Source organism: Penaeus chinensis, chromosome 3 (genome assembly GCF_019202785.1).
Source record: "Penaeus chinensis breed Huanghai No. 1 chromosome 3, ASM1920278v2, whole genome shotgun sequence".
In the NCBI taxonomy this organism is placed as follows: domain Eukaryota; kingdom Metazoa; phylum Arthropoda; class Malacostraca; order Decapoda; family Penaeidae; genus Penaeus; species Penaeus chinensis.
This window is the reverse complement of record NC_061821.1, coordinates 43772688-43782687: the sequence shown is the minus strand read 5'-3', so window position 1 is coordinate 43782687 and position 10000 is coordinate 43772688.

The following is a 10000-nucleotide window of genomic DNA, read 5'->3' as shown; positions in this document are numbered from 1 at the left end:
CTTCATCCATTTCCTGGGCTCCCCAAAGATGTTTTCTTTCTTTCATTCTTGTGCACAGCACCAGGAGCAAATAAATCCGATCTTCAGCAAAACCAAATAAAAACAAAACAAAAACATAAAAAACTAAAACCATAAACATAAACCCCCCAAAAAATAAACCCATTCATTTTGAATGGGTTTTGAATTCTTAATAATAATGAGAGAGACACATCGGGATGTTGTTCAGTGCCATGTGCCAGCCTTGACCTCGGATATTTCCCGATAATCTAAAAGACTTTCAGGCTGTTGTATGGCACTCTTCTCTGATCTCTCTCTCTCTCTATGATTATAGCAATAGTATCAGGCTTTAGTACTGTATATATTTCAAAATTTAAAGTCTACTCAGATCACATATAGTACAAACATATAGTTCTTCTTAACTTATACATGCATAATTTTCAGAACTTAAATTATTTTTTTCAATAACAAAAATAATTCATATTGTTTTCTTAATCAAAATATCAATTATACAACCCTAGTTTAACGGTACTATTGACATTTAACAGTGTACCCTTTAAATAAAGAGAATGTATGCTGGGGTAACAAAAAAAACTTAGTAATTTGTAGATTTTACAATTTCCTAATCTTAATAAAAAAAAAAATATATATATATATATAGAAATATATAAACTTTATGTAAAACTAATAAAATAAAGTGTCATCTTTCTAGAAAAATAATTAAGTACTTTTTATCTTACATAGCTAAAGACAAAAACTGAGGTATATATAAGAAATACATATGCATAAAGACCAAGTGAGGTATATACAGGGTGGTTTCTAGACGAATTTTTGGGTCATTCTAACTTCACATCCCTTGTGCTCATTACAAGAGGACAGGCGTGGCAGAGACGCCCTTGAAGGAGCGAGGCCTCTTGCCACGCCCGCGAGGCGAAGCGGTCTGAGAGAGCGCTTAAGGTGTTGCCCGAGCCGATGCTGAGCCGATGCTTCGGCTTTTTTGAGGGTTCACAAAATATTCACTAAACATAAGAATATGGCAACATTGCTCTTACGTGAGAAATGTCAGTACAGACTCTCTGTTTTATAGCAGTGTAAGGATCTTGTGGTCACAGGTCTGGTCGGGGACACTGGATATGTCAATACAATTAAATCGCGAACATTGGATAACTACAATATCGTCAATAATAATGATTACAAAGAGTGATTGAGAATAAAGATTTTTTTTTTTTTTTTTTTTTTTTACAAACATTTGGGTATAATCAAGATATAAGTTCACTTGTAGTTATAAAGTATGCGACGGTAAGGATCGGAATCGCTTGCTCTGAGGGCACTTCGCCATTGTCGTTATGTTCTGGGCGCAGGTCAAACTTGGCACAGGCGATGACCAGTAGAGTGCCGGATACCGTGGGAAGTCGAGGGGGAAGGTCATTAAATCGCTCGGCCACCTAATCAGGATCGTCCTCGATCCTGCTGCAGTGGGGGAGCTGAAGACGAAGAAAGCGGTGATGCAGGGAGACTCGGTTCTTGCAGACGAGAAGGGAAGAAAATCGCACAGGTGACTTCCAAGGTCGGGGGCCTAGGGAGCTTGTTCGCACAGGTCACTGTTCCGAAGCGCAGGTGGTCTTGACAGGAGCAGCAGTGGTGATCAGTCACGGAGCTCGTCAATTGTTCCACAGGATCGCTTGTTGACACAGTTAACTTGCCAAGCGCCGTGTAAGTCGTAAATGATACGCACACCGTTCTAGAAGATTCTGGACCAAGTTGATGGCGAGGAGACGAGAACTGAGCAGAGATTCGTGAGAACGAGGTCTTCGAGGGATCAGGATCACGTCGTTGGCGGGAGGATTCGTCATCTCGGGAGAGGAAGAGCACCATGGTGATGGCGTCACGAGGTTCGACAGGCAAGGCAGGACCACTCTTGCCAGGGTCACCAGCACAGGGCAGCAGGTGTGGTGAGTGAGACGAGATACGGCGAGATGCGACGAGGACGTCAGGCGGCAGTCATCAGCGGACGAGGCGGCGGACACGACCAGAGTTGCAGCGACGTGCAGTAAAGAACAGAAGGGCGTCGGCAGCTGATGCGGGAGCGAGAACGTCCGTGAGATGGGCTCGTAAAGGGGCGAGCGAGACTTATAAAGTATTCGACGGTAAGGGTCGGAATCGTTTGCTCTGGGGGCACTTCGCCATTGTCGTTACGTTCTGGGCGCAGGTCAAACTTGGCACAGGCGATGACCAGCAGAGTGCCGGGTACCGTGGGAAGTCGAGAGTGAAGGTCATTTACACCTCTCTCTCTCTCTCTCTCTCTCTCTCTCTCTCTCTCTCTCTCTCTCTCTCTCTCTCTCTCTCTCTCTCTCTCTCTCTCTCTCTCTCTCTGTCTGTCACTCTCCTTCGCTCTCTAAATTTCTCTCTCTCTCTCTCTCTCACTCTCTCTCTGCCCCCCCCCCCTTTCTCTCTCTCTCTCTCTCTGTCCCTCTCTCTCTCTCTCTCTCTCTCTCTCTCTCTCTCTCTCTCTCTCTCTCTCTCTCTCTCTCTCTCTCTCTCTCTCTCTCTCTCTCTCTCTCCCTGTTTCTCTCCTTCGCTCTCTAAATTTCTCTCTCTCTCTCTCACTCTCTCTCTCTGCCCCCCCCCCCCCCTCTCTCTCTCTCTCTCTCTCTCTCTCTCTCTCTCTCTCTCTCTCTCTCTCTCTTTCTCTCTCTCTCTCTCTCTCTCTCTCTCTCTCTCTCTCTCTCTCTCTCTCTGTCTCTGTCTCTCTCTCTCTCTACAAGAATAATATTCATACCAAATCACAACGGACATTTTGGTCACGTTATCACGGAGGATAATTTTGTTAATTATCCCATTTAACTTTGCATTTTGTTTATTTAGGTCGTCATTTAAATCACCTAAGATGAAAAGTGTTTTTCTCTTTACTGACATTTCTCTGAGAATATTTTCCAGGTAGTCAAATTATTCTGTGGTGGCATGAGGGTGTCTGTAGATTGGGGCGACGAGGAAGGAAGGATACATACTGCTTTGTACGGTTACCCAGATGTCCTCTACTGCTGTATGATTTACAGTTGCAGAGGAGATCTTATTTGATTTAAGGGTATCGCTTACATATATGCAGACTCCACCTCCACGTCCTGCATCACATCTGTAAACGTGAAAGTTTGGGATGCTGATGAAACTGCTTGATATTTCTTGGTGAAGCCAAGTTTCACTAATACACAAAATATCAATATATCTCTCCTTAATTATCAATTTGATTTCTTCGAAATGACCGAGGAGGGACTGTGCATTGATGTGTTCTATTCTGATGGTGTTTAGTGGTTTGACCGCCGGATTTGCAACGTCAAACATACTGCTCGCCTTTGTACTTGTTTATGTTTAGGAATACCATTACATTGTTGGGAAAGACGTCGGACTCTAAGAAAAGATCTGGGTTTATGTCTTCGCCCCTTATGGTGACTGTGAAACTTGAGTAATAATTATGTGTCATTTTTGTTTTGGAAGCTTTGGTATTGGAAATTTGGTTGAATTTATTTTCCAGGAAGTCTTCAATATCGTCTTCATCTGTGTCTGGGTGGCAACTCGTGATATATAGGTACACTACCTGAGGACGGTCGGCACCTTGCAAGGGTTTTGGCGTGTGCCGTTCCTCCCTTGTTGGGTTGATTTGAACGAAACCTTCCTCATCCTGGGGGGGCTGCGGCTGCTCGTTTGTTTGTTTGTGTGTTTCTTCTCGTTCCGCGTAGTTGTTGATGATGAGCTGTGGTGTTTGTTTAGCAGGAGGGGTAGTAGGGGGGGCAGGTACTCCAGGCACGTGGTGCTGTGTCGTATCTTCCCACTGGCGATTTGGTGGAAGATGTTTTTGCTTGTTTTTCCTTTTACTGTTTATTAACGTAGCTTCTCCTAGGCGTGACTTGTGTAGAGGCTTCGTTCCTCATACCAGTTGCGGACGTGTCAGCGTTGTTTTTGGGCAGACGCTTGCGTGACTCCGGACGAGGGGTGGCTGGCGCGTCGGCAAGATCGTGAGTCTGCAGAGGGACGTAGGCTCCTGGAGGAGGCGGTCGACAGCACCTTGGCTTCCTTACCCGCCGGCTGCGGTACCTTCGGCGCAGGTTATGCACCGCTGACCCGTATGTGCTCGCAACCCGACCTCCGCATTCCGGTAGTCCGTCACAGTTAGCTTAAGTGAAGTTTTCACTGTACTGTGTTCAGTGTTTTATGTCACATGTTTTTTAGTATTTAGTTGTTACGTGTCACGTGTTTTAAGAGTTACGTGCTATACGTTGTTACGTGTCACGTGTTTAGTGTTGCGCTGTGTTACGTGTCACGTGTTTTACGTGGTTACTTTGTTACGTGTCACGTGTTTTACTTTGTTACGTGTCACGTGGTTTACGTTGTCACTTTGTTACGTGTCACGTGTTTTCCGTGGTTACTTTGTTACGTGTCACGTGGTTTACGTTGTTACTTTGTTACCTGTCACGTGTTTTACGTTGTTTGTTACGTGTCACATGTTTTACGTTGTTACTTTGTTAGGTGTCACGTGTTTTATGTTGCTACGTGTCTTACTTGTTATTGTATTGCTCGTTAATAAAATAAATGTGATAATTCGATGGTTGGATTTATCTACCCCCCCCCCCCCCCCATACTAATGAAGCCTCCGGAAAACACGACACCAGACTCCCTTATTTGTTCGAGACATTGAAAGTCTCGCACAATGGTCAATATTCAGTTGAAAATAAAGTGATTTCATCCTTAAGCATTGCTACTGAGTGTTGGGAGTCACTACAGCAGCAAATGAGTAATGGTGCCTACGTTCGCCTACTTAAGCCGCACAGGCAGCTAGCGAGATCACCATTCACTGATCCTCCAGCAGACCAAGAGCATAGCAGCAGCACACAAGGACTGCCCAGTCCTTAGCCGACTGGGGAGCCTACCGGCTCCCCCGTAGAACTCCAACTTCAGCCTTCATCACACAGCCAAACCTGTGGGCACTCACACCCACACAGTCACTCCCTAAAGAGATAAGACACCAGACTAACATATTAGATGGCCACATATCCATTTACTATAAGTCGTACGAACGTTAATTCTGAGTTCGCTAATGGTTGTCCGAACGGTCCCGCGTCCCTACCGTCCGTGGGTTCTCCGCAAATTAAGGTCAATCGGGATGCCACATGTCTCAGGAATTGTGTATGGTCACAATTTTCTAGGTAGTGGACTAGTGTGGCGTTCGGCTCGCCGCAGTGCTTGCAGCACCATTCATCGCGTTCGATTGTTGGGATAATCTGCCATGCACAGTGGTAACCTAGGCGCATTCTGTGAAGAATGACTTCGGTACCTCTGTTGCTTACTTCAGAGACGCCCGATCGAACAGCGACGCTCTTGCGCGGAGTCAGGAGCTGGAGACGTGGTTGCGTCGCATCGAGCTCGTTCCGCCCGATGATGCCGATAGCACCAGAATTCGGTTAGCCCGGATATATTGTAAAGACACTGCGTCATTTGAGGTGATCTCTTCTTGGTTACATGTTTAGGCTTTGTTGCGGCAAAAGGTTCGTGGTACTGCTAATAATACGGATTTCTTCAATAATCTACAAAGAAAAATCGCTTTAATTAGACGCGTTTTTCTCAGTGGGCTTCCATCGGACTTGTCCGATCTACTAGTAGCATACGAGGACTTGCCACTGCATGAGATTGTTGCAAAAGCCAATAAGCTGTTCACGTCCAGGGCATCACGCGCTGGTGTGGTGGTTTGGTTTGCGAAGTTCTAGCTTTGCCCGGGCCTTCTAGATATGGCCCGGCCTGTGTCAGCTTTTTACGGCTGTCTCATTGAGTTGTCTGACAATCGGTGCTTACCGTGGCGGCGGGATTGCCAGCAAGCGCTCCTGCCGCCATGGTGTAAGCATTTCGCATAGCCTCTTTACCAGCACGGCGGCTGTTGTGGGCGGTCCATGTCTCAGGAATTGTGTATGGTCACAATTTTCTAGGTAGTGGACTAGTGTGGCGTTCGGCTCGCCGCAGTGCTTGCAGCACCATTCATCGCGTTCGATTGTTGGGATAATCTGCCATGCACAGTGGTAACCTAGGCGCATTCTGTGAAGAATGACTTCGGTACCTCTGTTGCTTACTTCAGAGAGTCACGTGCTCCTCCCCGCGAAACGCGTCACCCGATTCCCATCGCGTTGACCCAATTACCTGAAGTGCCTGTGACATATTGTTATTACCACCGTGCTTCGGATCATTTGACAGTAGATTGGCAGGAGAAACCACCTGGCGGCGTGTGTTGGCACTGTCGTCGCCATGACCACCGTAGGTTTGACTGTCCCTTTCTACCGGGCCGGGAAGTCGAAGCCTCGCGTTTGCCTGTCCGAACCGACGAAGGGGCCAGGCAGATGACCAGCCGCCGCATTCGTGGTAATCGTGGCAGTAACGGTAAGAGGGTCTTCACCGGGCGCCCCACTGAAACCTTGCGTGTCGGTGGGAGAGATCTGCAATGTTTTATTGACACAGGTAGTGCTGCATCCCACATTAAAGATTCAGTCATAAGATCAATCAATGTCTCGTGCGCGAAGGGCACGTCAGCTAGTCGGCGTTACTGGGGCATTGCTGGACACGCTAGAGGAGAGGGACTGGACGTCAGTGTCTCGCCACGTCTGCGTACGGTTCATAGGTTTATCGTGACAGGCTCGTGTCCATTCCCAGGTCGATTTTATCAGATGATTTAAGTTCTCGCTCTGTCATTGTCACAAACCTACCGGGTCCTTCTTACGTCTCGACGATGAACGCTTACCCGTTACCTTTACTCTGATGGACTGCTCAAGGATATGTGTTACTGTAACCCTCTCAGGCATCGGATGTCATTGTATCTTGCGTCTTTTCGCCGTTGTCGACGTCCCTATCGTAAAGGAAGACCTCCTCGTCATTTATTTCGTCCGTTGCAAATTCTCACAGGACAAGGTTGCCGTGCATAGTATGTTTGATGATCTCTGTTTCCTAGGTAAAGCAAGATGTCCTTCTTTTCGTCATTCCGTTGCGTTTTCGCTGTTATACGTGCCCAGTATCATTGTCATATTTCATGAATCTTACGTACTCGCTGACGAGCCAGCCCACCAACTACCAATGCTACTCCTCAGAGTCTACGCGTGCCCGCTGCCAAGCCAGCCATGCCTGCGTCACGGCCCGCGGCTCAGGTTGCCGCCCCGTCTGACCCTGATCTTGTCCCTGTTAAACCTGAGGATGGACTTCCCTCAGTAACCTCTCGCGCAGCCGCGACTCGCAAATACTCCGGTATGGGTATTTCTGTTAAGCCAGAGGACGGTTTTCCCTCAGCACTCGCTCGCGAAAACGAGGCACGTGACGCCTCCATTCTAGTGGTTGTTTCAAAGCCTCAGGACGGTTTTGTCCTTGAGACCTTTTTTCCTCCCTTTGTGGATTGTATGGTGCCGGTGATGATTTCAGATGAAGTATGTGTCCATATGTTGGTCGCCCTACCCGCGCCACGAGACAAAGTATGGTCATCATGACCCCTGTCACCTCAAGCGTGCCACGGGAGTATCTGACTGCGGGGTCACGCGTCTCCCGGGTAGCCGAGCTCGACCTTCCCCACGCCTACTCGTACCACCTCTGTTACACATGCTCATTGGCCCGTCGACACCTGCATCCCCGGTCGTTTTGAATACATTATCGTTTGTTTTACCTTCTACAGGGACGGAGGATTATATTCTGTATTACGTTATTTTTCTAGTTATCCGCTATTACCGATTCCTGACTGATCCCACGAGACCATGAGACGACGTCAACTTAACACACGTCAATTGCAACAACGCTCTGACTGACTTCATGGTCAGCGCCTATTTCACCATGGACTCGCTTTTCTGTCATTATGAAGCTGTTAACTTTGTTGTACCTACATATGCATTAATACTTGCTTATTGCAGTCACACATCGTGTATCGATACATCTATCATATTGTTACTTTACATTATTCATTACTCCATTGTACTCCCTCATATATCTATCTTTTTGTTATGTTGTACTTTTATATTAATATAAGTTACTTATATTAATATGATTTATTGATTTTACACTCTGTACATCTTATTGATGTTATTGGTTCGTATTGTTTCTATACGTTGTGTATCTCATTGGTTTTGTATTTGTATTGTTTTTGTCATTTTGTTTCGTTTGTTTCTTTTCTTTTCTCTTTTTCTGTGTCTGCCTTCTATCTTTCCTCATCTGTTTGTCTGTGTGTGAGTGTGTCCGTGTGTCTGTCTGTCTGTTTGGTTGTCTGTCTGTTTATCCATTCATTTATTTATCCATCTACCTCTTTGTCAATCTATTTATTTCTATAACCCCCCCCCCCCCGCTCTCTCTATCTCTCTCTCTCTCTCTCTCTCTCTCTCTCTCTCTCTCTCTCTCTCTCTCTCTCTCTCTCTCTCTCTCTCTCTCTCTCTCTCTCTCTTTCTCTCTCTCATTCACTCCCTTTATCTATCTATATATCTATATATCTATTTGTTTGTCTATCTATCTATTTATATCTACCTCTCTACATGTGATTTAATCTTCCTGTTTCTCTACCCTTCTCTCTTTCACGTACTATCTATCCATCTATCTATCTCCGTATCTCTCTCCCTTCCGCTCTTGTGCTGTCTCGTATCCATTTTCCTTTTCCTCAGCCACCTGGTCTGACCGATCGCGTACCTGGCAGAGCAATTTACCAAGTCATTGAACAGACCAGCCTTGCAAGATATGAAGTTGCAGTTGTATCTTGTATCTTGTATAAGATACCAGATACAAGATACAAGATAAAATATAAAGTATAAAAAATACTAATAAAAGTTACAAGATACAAGATAAAAGATAAAATATGCAAGATACAAGCTAAAAAAAATACAAGATACAAGATACAAGATAAAAGATAAAGTATAAAAAATACTAATAAAAGATATAAGATACAAGATAAAAATTACAAGATACAAGATAAAAGATAAAATATACAAGATACAAGATAGAAAATACAAGATACAAGATAAAAGATAAAAGATACAAGCTATAAGATATAAGATATAAGATATAAGATACAAAATAAAAGATAAAAGATACAAGATACAAGATAAAAAATACAAGATACAAGATATAAGATATAAGATATAAGATACATGATATAAGATATAAAATATAAGATGCAAGATAAAATATAAAATATGCAAGATACAAGATACAAGATACAAAATACAAGATACAAGATACAAGATAAAAGATAAAAGATACAAGCTATAAGATATAAGATATAAGATACAAAATAAAAGATAAAAGATACAAGATACAAGATAAAAAATACAAGATACAAGATATAAGATATAAGATACATGATATAAGATATAAAATATAAGATACAAGATAAAATATAAAATATAAGATACAAGATAAAATATAAAATATGCAAGATACAAGATACAAGATACAAAATACAAGATACAAGATACAAGATAACAAATGGAAAATACTAATAAAAGAAACAAGATATAAGAAATATGTATGAACATCGAGATTTCACTCACTAATAAATCAGTTTTTTTTTCTTTTTTTAATTATTATTTTTATTAATTTTATTTATCTTATTTTATTTTATTAATTTTATTTTTCTTATCTATTGTGTTTATCTTTATCTATTTATTTATTTATGTATTTATTTCGTTTCATTAAATTTTACTTTCATTGTCATTATTTACTCGCTTCTTCTAAATGTCCTGCTTCATGTACATGCCCCCCCCCCCCCCCCCCCCCCCGCAATAGCACTGGAAATTCTCTGGTTACGAAACACGACAAATATATCTTTTTGCGCTGTGAAGTTTTAATTCTCTCGCGTATCTCCGTTTTAATGTGCTTATTAATGTTTGTATAATTACTCACTCATTTGTCCACATGATTTTCTTTCGTTATTCAGGTATTTACATATTTTTACCGCCTTGTATCTTCTGAATGTAGGGTCTGTTCCAAAAGTTCTCGTGCACTACCG